Raw genomic sequence first — 24,754 nt, 5'->3', positions numbered from 1 at the left:
CATGAAGGCTAAATCGGCTCGCAAAGGGCCGGATTCTGAGAATCCGGCCCTTTGCGAGTGCGATTTTTGCTTTTGGGATTCAGCATCCCAAAAGCAAAAATCGCTAATTGCGATGTCGCAAATGTGCGAGGAAATGACATTTAAGGAATCTCTATTTGAGATTCCTTAAATGCTATTCAACATCCTATTTCAATATGCGATTTCGCTATTTCTAGGCGCAATTTACCGCGAGGTCAGACCTCGCGGTAAATTGCGAAAACTCAGAAAAATGCATTTAAATGCATTTTTCTGAGTTGCATGTTACACACACACATGTCCTTTGGACATGTGTGTGTGCAACACCTGTGTCACAGATCATTTGAGGGGTGCTACAGGGTGTCCTGTGGACACCCCTGGCACCCTTCAAATCACAATCTTATTTGCGATTAGCTAATTGCTAATCGCAAATAAGGAATACTCCCCATTCATTCCTATGGGCCTTTTGGCCCATAGGAATGAATGGCGAGTTATTCCTTATTTGCGATTAGCAATTTGCTAATCGCAAATAAGGAATCAGTAGGAATCGCATTTTATTATGCGATTCCTACATGATTACCGTTTTGCGAGTCCTTAATAGCGAATCGCTATGATTCGCTATTAGGGGCTCGCAAAACGGCCCCTTCATGAATAAGGCTGCATATATCCCTAATCTTTGCAATGCCTATCAGATATATATTTAACAACAAGAGAGAGAGGGAGCGAGACACTCTTAAACCCCCTGTGAAACCATAAGTAACAACAAAAGAGTGACTATAAGTGTAACCTAGGAGCGGCTGCACTAAGCGGCAACAAACAGAACCAATGTTTGTGAAAGGAACCCTCACTCACCGACCTGGTTGGTGACATGCTTCCTCATAGGGTTCCACCAGAGAAGCAGAATGCTTCCCTGGTGTGCTTCTACGTCTGATTTACAGCGGAGCAGGAAATTTTAAAGGCGTGTGTGCTAAAGTGATAAAAGTGAAGTGAGATTAAAAGGTGTTTGGTGCTAACCTATCAAATACTTCATTAGAGGCTGACCAAAAACCATTAAAAGGGGTGCAATGGATGTGAACTAGTTCTGTTAAGTAACAAATGGCATCTGATTCAAAAAGTGGTCAACATGCTTCTGCTTATAGATGCCATTTTCAAAGCATTCGGCAGGACCTAAGCAAAATTCCACGGCGGTATGCGCTCGCTAAGGCGCACCCTAACCTGTGGAACAAATCAGTGCGGTATAACTCACGGTTATACCTGGAAGGTCTTGTGTAGATTCAGAGACCTTTTGAACATAAATCAGTGAAGTCAATCACTTCATGGATCAAGCAGGGAGGAGGAACACACACCCGGGCATTTGCGGTCTTGTGTGGTCTGATAAGGTGCCTAATCTGGGCCTCCCTGGTCTGCATTGTCTTTGCCTAATCTTATATTTTTCCCCTGTGCCTAACTTGCTTTCTTGCCCAGACTTGTTTTTATTCCCCTGTGCCTTTACTTGCTTTCTTGCCCAGACTTGTTTTTATTCCTATGTGCCTGTACTTGCTTTCTTTCCCAGACTTGATTTTATTCCCCTGTGCCTGTACTTGCTTTCTTGCCCAGACTTGTTTTTATTCCTCTGTGCCTGTATTTGTTTTCTTGCCTAAACTTGTTTTTCCTTTCTGTGCCCAGTTCTCCCGCGGACCACCCGTTTTTCCGGCAGCAGCACCCCTGTGGCCCGCCCCCCCTGCAATACCACTCGCCAGCCCGCTCCAGCCTCCCAGCTGCTCCTTCCTCCCACATCCCCTCATATGGAGGCCGTGCCTAAGGCAAACCCATCTGCGCCTGTCCACACCTGGACTGCACCCAGCGCCAGGACCCCTGGACCCCTCGAATGTCACAACGCCCGACACCGCTACAATGCCAAACTCTCCAAGCACTCAACACAGGACGATCACACACCTGCTTCCTGGCCGCCCGAAGCACACCCACAGATCTTTCACCTGCCAGAACTGCAGCTTCACAAGCATCCGCCCCACCATGCTGCCAACCACCTCAGATGCATCCTTCTCAACACCCGCTCCACCCGCAAACACGCCGTTGTACTCTGGGACCTACTTGACTCAACCTCCCCAGATGTCGCCTTGCTGACGGAGACCTTGCTGAACCTCTACTGAGCACCCGACATAGCCATGGCCGTCCTGGAAGGCTCCAAGATCACCCACAGGGACCGCACCAATGGAGCAGGAGGAGGACTCGCCATCGTCCACAGGAAACACTTTCAGAGTCTCGACCAACACCGACAACACCCTCAGCACCACCGAACACCTGCACTTCCAGATCCACACCGACCCCAACACTACCCTCAGAGGAACCCTCATCTACAGACCCCCCGGACCCCGACCACAGTTCAGCGACTCCATCGCCGACTTCCTCAGCACACCCGCCCTCAGCTCCATGGACTACATCCTCCTTGGGGACCTGAACTTCTACCTCGAGAACAACAACAACACCAAATCCACCACCCTGATCGACAACCTAGTCAACCTCAGACTCAGACAACTTGTCACCCGACACCGCTGCCCGAACCTCAGACAGTTGATCAACGACTGCGCCAACACCCTCGCCCCGATCAAGAAACCCTCCAACAGTCACACCAACAATAAAGCCAGCTGGTGCACGGAAGTCCTCCGGGCCTCCAAGCAAACTGCTGAAAGCTGTATAAGATCTGGCTTCGTGAATGAACACTGGACAGCCACACAGCCCACTAGAACGCCACCCGCAGACAACATCACTTCATCAGATGAGACAAAAGGGCCTCCTTCAAAAACCACATAGACAACAATGCACACAGCAGCAAAGAGCTCTTCAACATAGTGAAGGAACTCTCCAACCCCAGCTCCAACACCAATGACGTCCCACCCTTGCAAGACCTGTGCAACTCACTGGCCCGCTTCTTCCACCGCAAGATCGCAGACAATCACGTCAGCTTCAACACCACGACTGCCCCGACAACCACTGAGACCTCCGCACCCACGACCACCATCCGCACCAACCGCCTGCTCTCCTGGACCAACATCAACAGCGACGACACCATCAAGATCATGAACACCATCCACTCCGGTTCTCTGTCAGACCCATGCCCACACCACATCTTCAACAAAGCCAGCACATCCATCGCACCCATCTCCGGAAAGTCATCAACACCTCCTTCGAGACAGCAACCTTCCCGGAGAGCTGGAAGCACGGAGAGATCAATGCCTTACTCAAGAAACCCAAGGTGGACCCCAAGGACCTCAAGAACTTCCGGCCCATCTCCCTGCTCCCATTCCTGGCAAAGGTCATCGAGAAGACCATCAACGAACAACTGACCCGCTATTTCGAGGAGAACAACATACTGGACCCTTCCCAGTCTTGGTTCCGCAGCAACCACAGCACACAGACTGCCCTCATCGCCGCCACTGAGGACATCAAGTCCCTGCTGGACAACTGAGAAACGGCAGCCCTCATCCTCCTGGACCTGTCAGCTGCCTTCAACATGGTCTGCCACCGCACACTACGAAAACGCCTCCACAACGCCGGGATACAAGAGAAGGCCCTGGACTGAACAACCTCCTTCCTCTCTGGCAGAACACAGAGCGTCCACCTTCCCCCTCTCTGCTCTGAAGCCACTAAGATCATCTGCGGCTTACCCCAGGGCTCATCCCTCAGCCCAACTCTGTTTAACATTTACATGGCACCGCTCGCCCGCGTCGCCCGTCGGCACAACCTCACCATCATCTCCTATGCTGATGACATCCAGCTAATACTCTCCCTCACCAAGGACCCCCACACTGCCAAAACCAACCTTCATGAAGGAATGAAGGTCTTCGCTGAATGGATGAGGAACAGCTGACTGAAGCTGAACTCGGACAAGACAGAGGTCTTCATTCTCGGATCCACCCCATGACTCCTGGTGGCCGACCGAACTGGGAACCGCTCCAACACCAACCGACCATGCACGCAACCTAGGGGTCATCCTCGACTCCACCCTCTCCATGACTAAACAGGTCAACGCCGTCTCCTCCTCCTGCTTCAACACCCTCCGCATGCTCCGCAGGATCTACAAGTGGATCCCCACTGAAACGAGAAGATTGGTCACCCAGGCCCTCGTCAGCAGCAGGCTAGTCTATGGAAATGCCCTCAACGCAGGAGCCTCAGCCAAACTCCTGAGACTGTTCCAATCTGAGGCTTCATAGTGGGATCTTGACTGATTAATACCCCAAGGCTCTTGGCCGAGCTAGATGGAGAGGGGGACTGACCCAGCTCCCTGGGCCAGAAATGAGGGCCCCAGGGATTTTTAGAGATACCACCTGTAAAACCAAATCCGTCTTATCCGGATTGAGTTTTAGATGGTTACTGTTCATCCACTGACTAAAGTACAGCATGGTAGACTGAAAGACATGGACCGACTCCATAGAGTTGCTGATGGAAATAATAAGTTGAAAATCATCAGCATAGGTAAATGTACAAAATTGACACTCTTTCAGGGCTCGGACAATAGGGAGAAGGTAGAGATTGAACAACAGGGGAGAAAGTGAAGAGCCCCAAGGAACTCTGCAAGAAATTCTGATTCTGAGGGCAGTAAACTGGGTAGTACAGACTGCCTGAGAGCAATTTTCAAGAAAGGAGCTGATCCAGCCCAGAGCAGGTCCCAAAATTCCTGCATCCCTCACACGGTCGACCGAAAGATTATGGTCAACTGTGTCAAAGGCTGCGGAAAGATCAAGCAAGACAAGAGCCTGCGGGGAACCACCATCGAACTCACTGCGGAGAGTATCCAACACTGTGAGGATCACCACCTCTGTAGAATGAACTGGGCGGAAACCCGCTTGGTGGGGGTACAAGAAATTCAGTTTCCTCCAGGAAATCAGTGAGGCATCTCGTAACATAGGCTTCCAAAACCTTAGCTGGGTAAGGAAGAAGGGAGATTGGACGATAATTTGTTAAAATTAGCGGATCCGCGCCTACCTTCTTCAAAAGGGGGACAACGATTGCCTCCTTAAAAGTTTCAGGGACGGTGCCCTGGGACAATGACTCATTTAAAAGATTGCGTGCAGGACTGGGGAGGGCAGTAAAAATTTCCTGCAAGATGCTAGGAGGGCAGCAGTCAGTGGGGGAGCCGTATTTAACTTTACAGAGGAGGTCCACGAAGGTGTGCTCACAAATTGTAGGGAATTGCACAAAGGTGCTATGATTTTGTGTGGTACGAGAGCTAGAATCCACATTTTGGCAAACCAGAATACTGGATTTATTTTTCTTAATGTTATCAATAAAGAAGAGATTCAATGAGTTGCAAAAGGTTTGGGAAGGGGTAGGCTTCATTGAGATTCTATCGGGTTTAGACAACTCATTCACAATAGAAAAAATCTCCTTTGAGCGATTAGTTGCAGACAGGATTTTAGAAGAAAAGTATGCCGCTTTGGAAGTCAAAATAGATTTTTTATATGTTTTCAAGGTGTTCAGGTAAGACCGTTTGTCTTCAAATAGATAGTTAGATCTCCACTTTCTTTCCAATTGCCACAAAGCTAGTTTTTGATTTTTCAGCTCGGTGGAGAACCATTTCTGAGCGTCATGACGACGAGTGGCATGGATCTTCCTGGGGGGCGCAAACTTATTGATAGCAGACAGTAACCAGCTAGTTAACTCTGCATCAGCCAAGTTAATAGAAGAGTTAACGGGAGGAATAGAGTTAACAAGTGAGTCAAGAAATAAGAGTTTCTCAATCTTATTCCAGTTTCTGCCTGTGCCCCCTCCTGAGCTAGAGGTTTTAGTCGAAAGATTATCATGAATAGTGAATTTGATTACATGGTGATCTGACCATGTACATGGTGAGACTGATACAGGGGACATAGTGATGTTAACTGTCCAGACCTGATCAAGGATATGCCCGCTGATATGTGTGGCCGAGGACACCTGTTGTGTTAGTTTCAGTCCTATAAGTAGCTCAGCGAGTTCAGCTGGTGGAATGGTATTGCATGTTTGCCAGTGGTAAGGCTTTTGTTTGCGATACACTTGCACTCCTTTAATGACTGATCACAATGTACATGAATTGCAACAATTGGAATGACACATGGTGTATGTCTCAATGCTTTGAGCTACATAATAATCCACATTTGTAAAGCGCGAACAATCACCCGTAAGGGTCTCTAGGCGCTGGGGGCCATCGGAAAGATTACGCAAGCTGTTGCCCAGAGTCATATGGTGCTGAGCTAATCTGCCACCAGCTCTGGGGATCGAACGGCGATCCCCAGGCAATCTCCCAACGTCAGTCGCCCTGGCCACGGTGCCATACCTCTCCCGCTATGACTTCATGTTATCTGCTCTACCCTATTGCTTTACCGTACGAGTGCATATTAACATAATGTTTGAACAGAACATAAGGGCAACCGTATGTAGTGATCAGGATCCCCATTTCGCATCCTGAAGTATTGTGAGCATCAGTTTTTCATCAATGTGTAACACCGGCTTAAGATCATAACAATAGGTGGACTGAAGCAATTGTATTCATGTGGATATTCATATTAACAATTGAAATTACATTAATGAGATCTTATTTTTCCTCTAAATGTGTTTTTTTTTCTATATAGTCTATATTTACATGAGCGTGTCTGCAAATTGTTGAGGTGTCTTTTTCCCTTGCAGGGTTTTTGGATGTCTACCATATTTGCATTAAAGGAATGTTTGTCCCGCAGTATTTGCTGTTAGAGACATGCATTAGTTTGACTAACACAATTTCTGATCCAAAATGTGTACTTTGTGTCTGGATATATTGGTTGTCAATGGTATTAACAATGATGTGAGATGTGTACAGGTTGTGATAAAAACTATCTTATTACGATGAATTTCAATAAGGATTTATACACAAATGAAAGTTAGTTTTATGTGTTTATACATTTTCAAGATTACATTTTGTATGTTATATTCCATATATTATTCTCAGAAAAGGAAGTAACTTAGATGTTGGATTAGAAAACTTAGATCGGAAAACCGATGTGTAGAGTACTTTTCCAAACAACAGCCAATGGGTAGATCAGAAATGTGTGGTTATTGAGTGGATAAGGAGAGTTTTTCAGATGCTCATATTAGGACAACATTTTTTGCGTTTCTTAATGTTAGGGTCTTTGGCTTTATCTTCAACTCGGCCGTATAAAGAACCCCTCCTAAGGACCACTGTAGTAGTCTGAGAGAGAACTAGGGGCATATTACCAAGCAATAGCGATAATTATCGCTATTGCTTGGTTAGAGACAAAAATGTACCGCTGAGCTGCGGCGATTTTTACCGCAAATAAACCTTGGTATTATCAAGGTTTATCGCAAATGCGATAAAAATCGCCGCAATGCATGAATATCGCTGAAAAGTCAGCGATATTCATGCATTACCGTGCTAATGCTCTTAGCCATGTTATCCACCTCCCGTTGGATAACATGGCTAAGAATTGCTCAGGGCAGGTGTTAGCTTTTGGAGATATTTGCGCTTAGCGCGAATATCTCCAAAAGTTGGTAATAGGAGATAGCGATGTTAGCGACTGTTTTCAGTCTCTAACATCTTGGCACGCCCACATGCAAAGTGGGGCCCAAGATGGTCGCTATCTCCTACTAGCTGTCGCTTACTGGTGTTAGCGACAGTTAGGTAATAGGGAGATAATTTTATCTCCGCTTTCTTGGCTTTTAAAGCCAAAAAAGCGGAGATAAACCCCCTTGATAATATGCCCCAAGGAGTGGTGACAGGGGCCTCCATATGCAGCAGTGTCCCATTTCCCATGGTACTGCCAGCTGACAATGTTCTATGAACAGAGATGGCCGCAGATAGCTCTTTATCATGGAAAGCAGCAGCTCAATAGGACACTGCTGCCGTCATTATTTTGAAGCCATCATACACCACCCAAGAATGTAGAGTTTTCACACTCAGGTGATGCTCTATGATATTGCTCTGCTTGGATCTGCTGCATAGCTTCACCCATCATGTCACTCCTCATGAACGATGCTCCCTGCAGCAGGTCCTTTCTAAGCATGGGCGGAAAATCCGTTTCGCTCGCGGATTTTGCGGATTTTCGGTAAATTCGCAATCCGCGAGATTCGCGAATCTCCCGCAAAATCCGCAAATCCGCGAGCAGCGGATTTTGCTCGCACTGCTCGCGTGAGTTCGCGGCTTCCCAGTACAACTTCGCGCCCCGCGAATAAGTGCTAAATTGCAGAAATACGATTTTAGCAAAACTGAAACCAGGTTCAAAAGTTCAGGCTCATCATTAGTAGCCATTTCCTGTAGTGCTTCCTGAGGGGCCCCTCCAGAGTTCAGTTGCCAGTTGCAACTATTATGTGACCCTGCTCAGAACCTCAGAAAAGTTACACATATGCCACAAAGGTCCTGAATTACAGCTAAGGGAGACAAGCAGGAGCCAGGCTGGAAGTTCAAATCCATTAATCAGCCCCTAATTCATTATTGTCAGTTGGGGCAGGGCAGGTGTTGTAACTAATTTTGCAACAATGAAAGCACTTAGCAAGTGCAAAAGATCACTAATCAGGAAGCACTAAGGAAGCAGGTGCCAGCTAAAAAAATATTCTGTGACACATTAATCAGCCCCAAATTAATTCAGGTCACTTGAGGCAGGGAAGGTGTGCTTGCGTTGCCACAATAATGTACACTGACTGGACAACCAGAGGGTGCTGTGATGAAACAGAGGGTGGCATGGGTGGGCCAGAGGGTGGCATGAGTAGTCAGAGAGTGGCAGTGGTGACAGAGAGTGGCAGTGATGAAGAAGAGTGTCCCAAACAGGCTGGACACGTAGAAACAACAAGTTCGCGAAACTTGCGACCCGACAGGTAAGTTCGCGTTTTGCGAAATTGTACAAAACCCTCGCGAACTGGCAGAAACCCGCGCGAACACACAAAAAAAAAAAATCAGAGAATTCGCGAGAATTCGCGGATTTTGCGGATTGCGAGTTCGCAAATCCGCAAAATTCACGAACGCGAGATTCGCAAAATTCGCCCATGCTTAGTCCTTTCCCGGCACTTTCCAAACAACTTTGTGACCTAGACCGGGTGGCCACAGGTATAATCTCTCCTGGAAACTCAGCAGATGTTGTTGCTGTAGTTGTTCTAGGAGACATACCAGGTGTGACCACAGTTGTTGGCTGGGTGGAGCCAAAGGGGACATGTGTGCTCATTGTTTGTAAAGGGGGCAGGGCCATGTTCTGGTTCTTGTGTCATCAGGGAGAGGGGGAGGTCTAGGCCACTGGCCAGTCAAACCTGATGAGCCAGGCTGGCTGTCATGATCTTCCTTATCGGCAGAAGTAGTGATGCTCCCACTGAAGGCATGGGGCATTATATTCTTAGGCAGAATGGACAACACTGTAGAGCAAGATAATTCTGATCATTCAGCATCCCACGGAAAAGAAGGAAACAAATACATAATGTTGGTTATTTGGTAATTATAGTTTATTATTGTATGTGTTGCACGGTATGCTTTTAAATATTGTGCCTCTATTATTGTTTGTATGGTCATTCATCTCACAAATTGTTTTCTTCACCATAATGTTGGAACGTAGGGGGCTCAGTGTGGTTGAAAGGATTATACCTAAAATATATTGAGCAGAACCTTGTGACTAAAGGCCCCACTATGGTGGCGGTCAGACCGCCACTGACAGGCCATCACGGCAGTCCAACTGCAGACAGCCCTTTGGTCAGACCGCCGCATTTCAATGCTGGTGGCCTGACCACAGCGGTCAGAATCTATACCGATGCCTTCACCAAAATGTCGATCCCGATGGGGCGGCGATTGGAGTAGCAGCCTTGAATGGTGGCTGTGCAGAGACAGTCCCTGCCGTCAGGATTTGGATATCCATTTATGACAGCCTGTTCATGGCAGGAATGCCACCATAGAAAGGCTGTTGGAAAGGCTTATTGAGGGCCCCTATCAAGGCCCCGTCTGTCATGGGCCAATGCAAAGTGGCCCTGGGGGCACATGTAGTGCCCCCACTCACCTCCATGCACCATGTGCCAGGCACAACATGGTTGCAGCACAAGCCACAATGATACGGAGCACTTTCCGACCACCAGCACAGCGGTCACATTGAAATGCAGTGGTTGGGCCACCTGCTTGTTGGCCAGTCTCCTAACCGCTGCAATATCGGGCGGCAATATGACCGACCACCATCAAAATCAGGGCCTTAATGTTCAACCTTTCAATATCCCTTTTTTCTTTGTAGAAAGTTTTACAAACGGTGTGACATAGTATTTTGCATGTATTATCCTATTTTAAACTAGGTTTGTGTTACATGATCATTCAAAGCCTAATTGATGGCAAACTAACTGACATGTCAAATTTTCTGCAACATTGGAATGGCCATTTGACAGTGACTTAAACAAACCTTACAACTAATACTTCCAGTAAGGTTTGTACTAATGCTGTTTTTTTTAGTTTTCATATATGCAAATGTATGCTTTTGTTTGTAGGATTTTGCTATGCACACTCGATTGTTTAGAACCTGATGAGACTTATGATAGCACCGAGGCCGTGCTCCTTTTATTTGATGAGCTAGGTGTGTATTTTGTGCTGTTGAGTGTGTGGTTGACTATTTCTTAGGTACCTTCCATGTTTAAGTTATGGAGCCAATTAATACAGCACATACATTTCAAGAAATCTCATGTATTTCATTAGTTTTCTTTCTTGTTGTTCGGCACATTTTGTTGTAGATGTAGTCTTACGAGTTGCATGGTCGTGGCAAAGAAATCATGTCCTACATTTGTAACTTTGTAATTGGGGTTGTGTGGGTTGACTGTTAACATTTCATATAAATGACAGCTTGCAGTATTACCCATTATGGGATCTGAATTTTGGGCCCACAAGGCAGCTTTGGGATACTGGCCTCAACTGTGGAGGCTCGAGTTGTTTACTTTTCCTGTCCTAGGGTCCATTCTACTATTTTTGCTAAACTGAGCCAAGTTCAACGTCTCCAGCACCTAACTGTCAGTGTTGCAATGATGAGCAAACAAAGGCTTTTCAGGGAGGTTAGGGTGTACAGCAGATTCAAATCGCATCTTACACGTGTAGTAAAATGATCACATATCCCATTGCTTCTGTTTCATTAAAAACAATAGTTGTATGTGAAAGTTTAACATTATCACATACCACTTATAATCAATAGCAGGTAACCAATATGCAATCATTAGGTAGAGACAGGTAGGATGTCTCAGTCCCTTTGACTCAACCCACACTCCATTTCAGTGTAGTGTCTATTGGCTAGACTGCATGTAGAAATAGCACCTCAGTTATTACGCTGTGCCTGGGACTGTATTTTTGTTGAGACCTCTCACCCATTCCCTGGTGAGCTGTAGGCCACGGTGGGGCTTCCACTTAGATCCTGTGCTCTCCAGTGGTATGCAGTGCCACAGTTGAGTCACACAGCTGCACCACTCTGGTCAGCAGGCACGGGCCACTTAGCAGCTTCCTGGTGGGACCAACATGTACATCAATGTATTCCCACTTAATTGTCTACAGAGCAATAGATGCGGTGTCTTTTATATACAGCTGTGATCCCATGCACTTTCCAACGCCCAACTATGGGCACTATTATGGGTGTGTATTATGTGCGAAACAGTAGTGTGTTAGTTAGGGTTAGTGCATTGAGCCATGTCACCAGGACACCACTCTTCCTTTCGTTGACTTTGCTTTTACATATCTTGTGAATCAGGTGTTTTGATCAATGGGATCCATTAAATAGAAACAAAACTAGAACTCCCAGAATGCAGTGATATGTTTAATCAAACCCCAGAACTGGAACAGCTTTCTGGCAATGATATGGATTTAGCTGCTTAACACTGCACTGTAGTGGTTCTGAGGATTACTATATGATTGTGAAAGGAGTGGGTGCACTTCACTGTAGGACGCATAACTTGATATATGTTGTCGTAACATAGGTGAGGGTGTGAGTTACTGTCAAAATGTGATCTCACACCTGTTTCAATTGGTTACTGACTGAGTTCTTTTCTTGAGAATGACGTCACAGAACAAGGGAGATTTTTACAGTAGCGGAACGAGATACTTGGTCACAAACATGTTGTGTGCTGAGTGGTGTATTACAAGTGCAGTTGACACGATATATTTGGGTGGAAATGTGTACAACTGTGCAATATTTTGCCACAATAGTGGCATATTTTGTCACAAATATATATGATGATCTGGCATCTGACATAATATCAATATTATGCCACATTGCTGAAAAACCATGTCCTACTGTAGAAATTGTATCACAATGTCTACGGCATAATTCTAAGATATGTGGTTGCATTATGCGGATTCCCAGTGCAGTAAATAATAAATATGAAAAAAAGTGTCAAATATTTGTGAGCGCTCACAATTTTCTGACAAGGCAGAATTGTGCTTGCATTTCAGTCTGCTAGAATAAATTCATGCACCCCTATAGTTTTACATCTCATTCCGAGCTGAAAAAAATGTTAGACATTAATACATTCTGACTCAAAATCCGATGCCAAAATCTTAAAGTAGTCAAACACTGCCAAACACAAATTATCGCATAATTATTTTGCTTTTCTCTGTTTCTTTTTTTTTTACCTTCATGTGTCCTAACACGCTTGTGGAAACCTGAGCCCTCTTCCCTCACCATATACTTCTTTTTATTTTGCTGTCTTTAAGTAAACTTCCAAGCTTAAGCAAGAAACGAAAAATAAGCCGAAGCAATTAGATCGCTTTTGTTTTTTGGTGGAGGTCCCTACGCCACAGAATCTAGGAGCACTCTGGAACAATGTACGCCTGTGTTATAGACACAAACACAGAATGGTTTGACAGCAGATCAAACATGTTGAGAGAGCTTTAATCTTCGTTATTTTAGAAACTAATTATTCTCTTAGAAAACGTGGGGACCACCTACTCAACAGGTTGCCTTTAACCACAATCCCTGCACTCTTTGTAGGAAGAGCAAGGCGAGAAAGGGTATCCTCTAATTTTGTGAGTATGATATGTTAATTTACCATTCATGCAGCATAATTCAACAACACAATAGTTTCTCATAGTTAAATTATAGGCATAAATATTAGTAGTAAACCCCGTTTTGTTAGTTGTCAACATGGGAATTACACAAAGGATTTGCATAGGTTACGCCGGGATAAAAATTAGGTGCTGTATCACCAACCTAATTTATACCTGGTTAAAATTCTTGGAAGCCTTACTGAGTGAAACAGATTGGGTTTCCATCCAGTAGCGGCCGGCACAGGTAAACGCAGTGGGGTGGGATGGGAGACGGGGGAAGAAGACAGAAGACGGAAAAGGTATAATAAAATAGATAAATAAATAATACCTTTTCCGTCATCTTTCAACTTCCCCCGCTGCACCCTGCTCTGGCCCGCCACACTGTACTTACCTGTGCTGGCCGCCGCTGATTCCATCCCAACCAATGACATCGCCATGGACTGTTCACGCATGGCACTCATGCGGAACTTCTTTCAATTTGAGGAAAACTTTTATTAACAGACACATGGGACATCCATGGGCAGTGCAAAAAAACATTTATGATGAACATGGGGAACACTTCTCGAGCAAACTTCTGGCCAAACTCTACCCACAATATCTCATATGGAGAGCAAGGAAATGAGCAAGAAACAACCAGAGAGAATCACTTCTCCAAAACTGCATTAAACTCAAAAATGAGTGCTTGGTGTGTGTCACTACTTATAACACCTACTCAAACCAAAGGAAGAAATTGGTTCTGAAACATTGGAGAACTTTAGCATCAGGCTGTTTGGACTAGCAACGTGGCGGCGTAATCGGCTGCCCAGAGGAGTTTGCAGATTGTTACCATCTCTGCGCTCCGCTGGGAACGCAAAGTGGAGGCAAAACTTTGACTCCATGGCGGAGCGGAGTGCATCCCTCAGCCCCTGGACCACCGGGCCCAAAAAAAGGGTAAAAAACCCACTTACCTGCTCTCTCTCATCTGCAGGCCACCCTCCTCCTCACTGTGGTGTCTCCTTGTTGCCAAGGACGTTAGCAAAGAGGAGACACAACGGTGAGGAGGAGGGCAGCCAGCGAAACGAGAGCAAAGGTGAATGGTTTTGTTTCTCTTTTAAAAAAAAATAGGTGTGACTGGGGCGGAGTGGAGCGGAGTTTCACAGAATTTTTTTTAACTCAGTGAACTCCGCGGAGTGCCACTCCGCAAACTCCGCCCAGGCTTAATTTGGACTTCGCTCATCCCATGTTCACTTTCAAAAGGAAAAAATCCCTGAGAGACCTTCTGCTACTTACCAGACCGAAGAGAAAAGAAACTACAGCTCAAACAATATCATCCATGTGGAATCAAAGGCATGTCCCCTGTACAATGCAACATCTGCCTTCTCACCAAGGTCAAAAAGGAACTTGACCTAGGCTTGCCTACCCCTTTGCTTCTGCAGAACCAAACAAATTGTAATAGTTCTAACAGGTCTACATCATGATTTACAGAGGTAATCTGAGAGCATACGCATGACCACCATTAAAATAAAAACTTGCATCAATGAGCACCTATACTCCTCAGGGTATTAGAGCACTTTATAAATCCATGTTTCATTTAATTTCAATGAGCACTGTAGTACTTTTTGGTGTAAAAGAACCATCATTAAATTGATGCGTCATTTTGAGTCAGAGTATCCACTGGGCTGAATGAAGACATCCCATGGCCCCAATTATCACCAATGTAAAGAACTAGGAACTGAATAGCACCCCAGAGATTGTCAGGAAATACTAGAACATGAACATGACCCTGAAAATGAACCTTTTGTCCAATATTTTAGGACTATAACATTTCCAGTTCTGTGGGATACTAACCAGGACAAGAATCTTGCAGCACAGAGATATGCATGTTTTGGGAGAAGAGATCCCCTTTAACCCGGGTTATGAGAAGAGGGATATCTACGTAACTCCCAGAGAATTATCAATATACTGCTACCTCAGTTGAACAGGGATAAAGGTACCGAGAACATTAGTCACAGACGGCGTGAACACAGCTAGAAACATGGCAGACAGGGAGTCCAAACTACAGGCGCAGCTGCAGAAAAATAGTAAAGGTGAACCACAGATATCAGATTCACTGATCAAGCAGAAGCCGGACATAAACACCAAACTTGACACTATCCTAAAGAAACAGGCCGAGGTGCACGACCTAGCGAAGTCTACGAAACTCACCACTGAATCTATACAACTAGAATTAGCTGCGGTCAGGGCTGACCTGAACACAGTAAACACCAGGTTCGCAGTGGCGGAACAACGCATCAGTGACACAGAGGACATAACTCAGTGCACAAAAAGAGAGGTGAAAGAGCTGAACACAAAAACGGATTCCCTGCAAAGACTAACGGCTGAGATGGAAGACAAGAGCCACAGGGGGAACATTCGAATACTGGGAATTCCTGAATGAGCCGAGGAATAGGCGGTTCATGCACCAGATTCCTGGAAGACCTCATCCCGAAGATCACAAACTTAAAATTCGACCGCCAATTCGAACTGGATAAGGCATTCAGAGTCCCTGCATCGAGACAACTCACAACAAAGTTCAAAAGATCCATCATCTGCAGGCCACTGAGATCTCAACATGCAGAGAAGATCTTCAACTATGACAGAAAGAACCACCAAATCACCTGGAAAGGTCAAAAAATCATACTGACACAAGACTACTCAAAGACAATAGTAGACATCAGGAAAGGATTTTTTGCTCAACGCCAAATGCTCAAGAATAGAGATATCCAATTCACCTTTGTCGCTCCTGCCAAATTTAATATAACCAACAGGGGCAAAAGTTACTTCTTCACTGATTCACAAGAGCTACACCAATACCTAAAAGGCCCTCCTACCCTAGAGATGGACGTGACTTCGCTTGGCACCTCCAATAGAGTTCCATCACCGGATCTCAGCAGTGAGTAAAGACATAATGAAAGCGACCCAAACCACCACAAGTCATGCAGCCTAAAGCTACCTCATGATGCAACAGCCAAAGTAACCAAAGCATCCGGATGTACCTCAAAGAAGGAAGAGTGAGCCGTACTACCTCAAAGAAACATTGACACTGACATTGAACAACCTCCGTCCAACCTAACAATCAAGTAAATCAAGCGCTCCACCTGAAGCACACCAAGGTGGGAGAGGAAGTCAAGCAACTACCGCCCGATAAGTAGGCAGAACAAAATGCACAGAGTATCCTTTACCTAGTACTAGTACTAAAATAGACTCTTATGAAAATGTTTACAACTGCGACTGCCATCCTCAATATGTGAGGTGGGCAGTCACCCGCTGCTATGCAACTCCTTAACATGACAATCAATGTACAAAACTATTGTTTTGAAATCACCTATTGCAAGGACTCGCAGCAGACTTAGCTCCGGGAGATGCAATGGCGATCCTGCCGTCGCACCTTCCAGAATCTAGATGTTGGGGGTGGGGAGAGGGAGCGTGGGGGGGGGAAAGGGGGTGGGGCAGGGAGGGGGATGCTAGAGACACGGGAGGGGGTGGAATGGTAGGACTCATGTTTAACCTTACCTTTACATCTTCTTGGCATTACTTATTCAATCTAATCTACCTCAGGAACCATGTAATGAGACTGTGCGATAGGTCCTTGAGGGTCGGGTACAGAAAGCAGCCTTTCTACCACCTAGACAATGGCTAGCAGGAACTCTGTCGCGCCAGCGACAGACCTAGTAATAACCTCTCTAAAGGTTGAGGGCCTAAACCACCCAATTAAGCGCAGGAAAGTAGTTGATCACCTAGCCAAGTCCAGGAGTGACATAGTCCTATTACAGGAAACAAAGCTAGATGAAGAGAGCTACAAACTAGTTAGGGCAAAGTGGATAGCTTAATTGGTGTGCTCCCCGGCGACCCGAAAGAGAGGAGGCGTCATAAAGCTTATCTCCAAAAACTCCAAACTCTCGATAAACTCATACTTGCACGACAGTGAATGCTTACTACTGATAACCAGCATCTCAAGAGGGAGTGACCAGCTCCGCGTGGTAAACCTCTATGGCCCCAACTCAAATAATCTCCCCTTCTGGAAAGAAGTAGCAGATACCCTAGCCAAAATTCCACAAAACAAACTTCTGTTAGTAGTAGGAGACATTAACATGCCTTTAGACCCACTGTTAGACAGACAATCCCATTGCCAATACCACCCTAACAGCTACCACGTTGCCCTCCTTAGCATGTGTGTGAAATTCAACCTCAAAGACACATGGCGACTACTGCACCCAAACCCGAGGGACTACACCTTCTATTCAAACCCACACAAATCACACACAAGAATAGACTACATCCTAATATCAGGGACTCACACGCACATGATAGAAGAGGCAGTAACAGAACCGAGGCTAGTCTCAGACCACTCAGCAGTCAGCCTGAAACTGTCTGGGAACTAACACGAAGTAAGGACCCGCAGATGGAGGTTCAGAAGTAGCACCATCGCCGACCCTGGCCACAGAAAAGAGATTATAGACGCCCTATCCGACTACATGACCAAAAACGATAATGGCGAGGTCAACGTAGACATATTATGGGAAAGCCACAATCAGGGGAAAGCTAATTGACATATCAGCCAGACTCCATAAGAAGGCGAATTTTAGACTAACTGAACTGGAGGCAGAAATCAAAAAATTAGAACTCGAATTCATAAGAGACAATCAAGATGACTCGACCCTTCACAGACTAACGACCAACAAATACAAATACAACCGAATCATTAGCGAAAGGGCTTGCCTCTGGTTCAACAGATGTAAAGCACTAAACCTATGTGAAGCCAATAGAGCAGGGAAACTCCTGGCATCATACCTGAAATATAAAAACAATCAGATGGCAATCACAGCGATCACCAACACTATCAGCAAAACATACACCAGACACAAGGATATCCTCAGAATCTTTAGACAATTTTATTCAGACCTTTACAGAAATGACAAACAGCTAGATAAAGATGCATGCCAAAAGTACCTAGAAAGAACAGGCTTACCGAAACTAGACAGTACGGACAGCATGAAACTGGGTGCAGACCTCAATACTACAGAGCAGCCACGGCTGGTAGTAGGTTTAACTGCAGGGAGGTGACGTGGGGAGGGGGAGGGGCAGGGGGGGGTTGTAATGTATGGATTACAGACTTTAACAGGTAAGTAAACATATAAATAAATAAAACGAATTTCGTTGTGTGCACTGCATCACCAAATGTGATGCAGTGCGCTCAACGAAATTCGTTTTATTTATTTATATGTTTACTTACCTGTTAAAGTCCATAATCCATACATTACAACCCCCCACCCTGCCCCTTCCCCTCCCTACGTCACCACCCTGCAGTTACACCTACTACCGGCCGTGGCTGCTACAGAGATAGAAAAGGCAGTCAGTTTCCCCTTTGAACTAGAGTGTGGCTACAGGATAGCACAAGATTCACATGAGGCCTCTGTAATCCATAATTAGGGTACAAAGTATGTTTTTATTCTCCCATTATTAATGAATGCATGAACAATTTTCTCTCTTCCCCCTCTTTTTTAAGCAATGCACACTTGATCTTCATGTCCTCGCTGGGAGGTGTTCGTCGAAGAGTGGTAAAGGAATGTTCTTCACATCACCAGGGTTTTTAAAAAAAACAAAGAATCATACATTCTAGAGTAGAATATAAATGACCAACGCATTTTACGAGATAAGCATCAGTTCACCACATATCTAGAGACACTAGTGAGGGAGTGTCTCTTACAGTAGGTCTTTTCTGTCCCCAGGTATGATCCACATACAGATTATAATCTCAGGTGAGAGCTATATGCCTCTTACCCGTAAATAGAATGCATGTGTAGCATGCAGGGATAGGACTTTAACCCTGAAGAAGACCCCAGATCTGTTTGGACTTGATGTGAGGGCCGAAACATGTTGGCACTCATTCAAATCAAGGTTAATTGATTAATAACTCTCAACTAGAACCTTGTTTCTCTCATATTTTTGACCATACCACTAGTATCCTACTTATTAAAGATTTGCTTTGGAATATAATTTATTTTATTTTATGTTCTTGTAGAGCGCCTGATTCGACCCCCGAAGGGGTATCTCCGCGCTTTTGCCGGTAGAAGGAATACAGATAGTGCTAGTCCATGTTCAGAAAATTGGCTGATTAAATTAAATAAGTGATTTTTAAATGCTTATGAAGAGATGAGTTTTAAGGGATTTTCGGAAGGTTGGGTGGTTGGTAATTTGTTTCAATGTCTGGGGCAAGGTGTTCCAGAGAACAGGCCCAGTGTGAGCAAGGGCACGACCTCCCTGCCTAGATTTTTTTATTCTGGGTACCTGTAGTAGCTGGAGGTTACTGGAGCGTAGGGAACGCCCAGGAACATAAGGTGAGAAGGCTTTTGTGAGGTACTTGGGCCCCGTACCTGTCAGACATTTGTGAATGGTACATAGGATTTTAAACTTAATGCGTTGCCGCTCTGGGAGCCAGTGGAGTTTAGCCAATAGAGGGCGGGAGGCAGTCCTAGGTGGAACATTGAGGACTAATCTTGCCGCAGTGTTTTGGACTATTTGCAGTTTGTTAAGCTGTTCTTCTTTGGTTGATAAGAGAAGACCATTGCAATAGTCCAATCTGCTAATGACTAATGCCTGGACCAAGGTCTTCCTATGTCTGTCAGGTAAGTATGGAAAAACCCTTCTCAGCAGTCCAATGGCCCTGAAACAAGTGCCGGCAACTTGGTTTACATGATCTTTTAATGTTAGTGCTTGGTCTAAGAGTACTCCCAAGTTTTTAACTGTCTGTTTGGGACTGGGAACAGGTCCCAGTTCCAAGGGCCACCATTTGGGGGACCATAGTGTCACTGCCTCCCCGAACAACATTACTTCCGTTTTACCTACATTACACTGTAGGCAGTTCTTGGCCATCCACTCTGACACTGCCCTCATTCCATCTGCAAAAGATTTCTTTAGTGCAGGTGTAAAGGTTTTAAAAGGGAACAGAAGTTGGGTGTCGTCGGCATAAGACACCGGGGTGAACCCGAAGGATCTCACTAAGTCAGCCAAGGGGGGCACGTACACATTTAAAATTGTGGGGCTTAGGCATGAGCCCTGTGGCACCTCCTTGGTGAGCTCCCTAGAGATGGATTAATGGGAGCCCAACCTGACTTCTTGAGAGTGGCCTGAGAGAAAACTCTCCATCCAGGACAGAGCCACACCCCCTAGTCCCACAACCCTCAGACGAACGAGAAGCACTTCATGTGACACCATATCAAAGGCAGCGGATAGATCCAACAGCACCAGAATCATCGACCCCCCCTCCATCCAGCGTCATCCTGATGTTGTTGGTCACTGCTAGGAGGGCTGATTCGGTGCTGTGGTTGGGCCTGAACCCAGATTGTGAGTAGTCCAGGCCCTCTGTTGCCTCGATATGTTTGGATAAATGGGTGTTCACCTGCTTCTCGGTCATCTTGCTGATGTGCGGCAAGAGGGAGATGGGCCGGAGGTTTGAAAGGTCTGTCCATGGGGATGCCGCTTTTTTCCCTATTGGGTTCACCACCACTTTCTTCCATTCCATTGGGACTTGTCCTTCTGTCAGTGAGATGTTCATCACCGACTGAATGGAGGGTCCTAAGAGGGTGATCAGAGGGGCGACCATTTTGGCAGGAAGGAGGTCATTGGGGGACCCAGATTTTATGTGGCTGATGAGAGGGGGGGGATCAATGTCACAGATTTGCGGGAAGGACAGTAATAAGTTTTTGTTTTGCATGGGTGAGTTATATGGGGGGGAGATCGTATTCCCTACGCTGCTAGAGGCCATAATTTTGTCGTAGATAAGATTGATTTTATCTTCAAAGAACACAGAGATCTCATCACAAAGAGTTTGGGAGAATTCATCGGGGCTCTCACAGGCTGTGGGTTTGACAAAGCTCTGTAGTATTTTAAACAGCTCCCTTGGACTATTACCCGCCTCTGCTAGTTGTTGGATGAGACTAGCTTGCTTTATGTTTTATAGTAGGTTGACTGGGCCTCTTGATAAATATTCCTTTTCTCCTCAGTTTTCGATTTCCTCCATGCTTTTTCCAATCGCCTACATTTCTGCTTCTCTGTACTGAGCTCTTGTGTATACCAGGTTTCTTGCTTGGTAGTGGGATATTGCTTATGAAGCTTTAGTGGGGCCAAAGTGTCGATGGCTAGCTTAAGTGAGTCATTGAATTTTGCTAATGCAGTGTCTGATGAGTCCTTATCTGTGAAAATTGGTTGTATCCAGCTTTCCCGCAACTTTTCCACCAATATTTTGTGCCACTGTTGACGCCATATTGGCGGGAGTGGTGTTTTGTGCAATGATTTAATCGGGCCCATTAAAAGGAACTCTATCAGAAAATGATCTGACCATTGGATTTTTTTAGCAGGTGAGCATCTTATTTTAGTGCAGTTAGAGAAAAGTGAGTCTAAAGTATGACCACCTATATGGGTAGCACCGCTATTCATAGCTTTTAACCCCAGGCTAGACAGATCTGCAGTTAATGAGATTGTTTCGGGGTGTATCAGGTTGTCCATGTGCACATTAAAATCTCCTAGGAGGATAAAATCCTCGATGGATTTAAAGTGGGGGGCTAATGCTCCAGAAGGGAGAGAGCAAAGTCCGGATTGGATCCTGGTGGGCGGTAGGCTAAGGCACCTTTCCAGGAGATGTGGCCTGCCGTGGTAATTTTAAAGATCATTATTTACAGTTGTGGACAGGACCTTTATTCTAATATTGTTACTTTGAGCATGTCCCTGTATATGATGGCTAGGCCACCACCTGTTTTGTTGATTCGGTCAAAGTGCAGAATCTTGTAGCCCGATGGAACCCCTATTGTTATTGATGTAACCGTGTGAGGTTTCATCCATGTTTCGGTTAGAAAGCAGATATCTGGCTGTATGGTGTAAACTAGATCCCATACCTGATGCTGATGCTTTGGGAGAGACCGGACGTTTAAAAGAAAACACTTCAGTCCCTCCGGGGGTGCTATTTTGAGGGCGTTTTCCTTAGTACTCATCCTTACTGCAGATGATTGAAAGCGACATTTTATACATGAAAACCAGCCCTCAAGACTTTGCCAGGGTATTTTAGTGCAGCATTCTCCAGAAGGTTTTAAATCTAGGAGGGATTGAGCGGGGTATGTGATTTTTCTAATACCTGTAATATCGGAGTCCAAAGGGGTAGAGCCCATTGCCCCTATGCCTCGTACTGTCGCGGACGGGCGCAGACGGGCAGCTCTTTGGCTGGTCTTCGGCGTCGCTTCGCTGCGCGTGATCGCTGCGCGCTTGCGAGGGGGCGATGGCTAAATAGGCCAGCGAAAAGCATACACTAGAGCGCTAACCGCTCAGGAAGTGCCCCCAACGGAAATGCTTGACTCTCCCTGATAATGTGAGGTATTTTTAACTCACTACCCACCACTGGATCCCTGTACAATCCAGTTTCATTTTATGTAAGAACTCCCAGAGACTTTCTTCTAGTTGAGCCTGCCCTGGTGGTATTACCCTACCCAGCAGTGGATAGGCATCAATGATGAAGCATGTCAAGATAAGTGGGTGAGGTGTCTACTCCAATATCTTTGGGTAAACCTGGAAGACAACAGAGTTTTGGACAGTTTTCTTTTTTCCTCACAGTCCAGTCACCCTTTTGTGAGCAAAATTTGAATTATGCCAGTGAAATTTGTAAAATTCACATATTTAACGCTTTGCAAAATTCACAAAATGCTTCAAAATTACACATTACGCATTATATTGCATAGTTTTTTTATGCAAGCATGCATCTCACATTAAAAAATAATTATTTGCAAGATAGCAGTGGGAGACTGGTACACAAAGAAAATGTCTCACTGATTGACATTTTCTACTTGAATCAGCCTCCTGCCTGTACCATGGGGGACTTTTTTATGCGAGGTACGTGCTCTGGTAAATGAAGTGATGCTCGCAATTTTGGGAAAACTTTCTCAGAATTTCACAATATTTTTCTCGAAAAAGTTACATTATTTTTCCCAGCCCTAATCTGAGTATTGCGAGGCAAGGCTATGTGGGGAGGGTTTCATTATGTTATATTTCATTTGTAAAATTTGTTGTTCCATGTTGCTTTTCAGAAGAAAAGGAACTGATAAAATAATGGCAGTTCATTTCCCGCCAATGTATTAAATGGCTATAGTAATTGATCAAACTAACATTTTCTTAAATTCCTGTGTTGCAACAGAGGGGCTATAAGAGCTCAGACCAATATCTTCTCTGATGCACCAGGCAAATCATTGATTTAAAATACGATACCCATTTTTAAAAATATATCTTTATTGAGTTAATCAAGTACATGTCCTTCAAAGAAACCCAAAGAAGATGCATGTTGTTCATTGAATATGGTATCAATCTCATATATAGTAAATAAAGCTAGTCCCAAAATAAGAGGGAGGTCAGGTAGGGGTTCAGAAAGGGGAGGTAAGGGAGAGATAAGGTACAGCAATATACTGGCTTTATCACCATAAATGTATAGAAATCAGATTTAGGAACACATTTTAGAATCACAGATGCCTTTTCCTAAGTCTGACTATGTTATCAAGATTTATAACAGTGTAAAATATTAACAAAAATAGCAATTGCTTTTAGAGCTGCAGGGGTAGGGGAGGAGGAAGTGTGAGGTAGGAGGGATAAAACAACGAAGAATTGGGATACAAAATCTCAATTCCATTGGAAGAAGGGAAAAGGTATTCCACTCATTCTTAGTCCAAATCTTGCATTCCTTCCCTGCCATTATTTTGAAGACTGCCCAAGTAATAAAAATGCAGGGATCAAACCCCACATTAAATACCCATGGGCTAAGCCTAAGTCTACATATAATTGCAAATAAATTAGCATGATGAATAAGTCTATCTATCAATCTCCTGCCCTTATCAACTTCTCCTTCGACCTGTTTTCTATTCTTGCGATCTGCACCATTTTCCACTTCTCAGAAGTCACAGTTTTGTCAATGCCAAAGACTTGACCCATCTCCTCCAGTGCCAGGCCAATCTAGCTATGCATTTTCTCCAGTGGAAGGTCAATCCAGCTATGCATCTCCTCCATTGCCCGGCCAATCCACCTATGCATCTCCTCCAGTGCCAGGCCAATCCAGCTATGCTGGAGAAGTCTTGCACAACAACCAGCCCAATGAGAATGCAAAGTCATAGGCTTCTTTCAAAGTGTCTCGTACTTGGTCATAAAAGGGAAACAGCAATGGGCAGGACGTATAATATGTAGGATGTTAAAGTCTGCATCACCTCATCTCCAGCAACTAGAGGTGATCACTGTCGAACTAGTTCAGAAAACAGGCCTGGGCACCAAATAAAAATGGCCCCTTTAGCTAATCAGATAGCTAAAAAGGGCCCATGTTTGCAAATCACAGCAGTTTCGAAAATGCTAGGCCATGCTGTACAGGTATGTTCCAAGGTATGGAAGACTACATGATTTTTGTGTTTGCTGCAGGCAATGTTTGTTTTATTATCAGGGAAATCAACAATCTAGCCCTGCCCAGCAGACCATAAAACAGGCCCACAAATAGATGAAAAAACATATCCCAAAAGACTTTTCAGACCAGCCTGACAGGCACTGCCTGAGTGCTCTATAAGCCATTCCGACACAGCAGGTGATAGTCACTTACACTGTAGTCTCTGAGGACCAATGCTACTTATGTAGAACCTTAAAAAAGATAGGTTCAGTCTTACCTCTCTACATCCTACACCAAAATTCAATAAACTATCTGACCAATCT

The sequence above is a fragment of the Lissotriton vulgaris genome, chromosome 7 (assembly GCF_964263255.1).
Source record: "Lissotriton vulgaris chromosome 7, aLisVul1.2, whole genome shotgun sequence".
NCBI classification, from domain to species: domain Eukaryota; kingdom Metazoa; phylum Chordata; class Amphibia; order Caudata; family Salamandridae; genus Lissotriton; species Lissotriton vulgaris.
The sequence above is the reverse complement of the archived record's forward strand: the minus strand, read 5'-3'. Positions refer to the sequence as shown.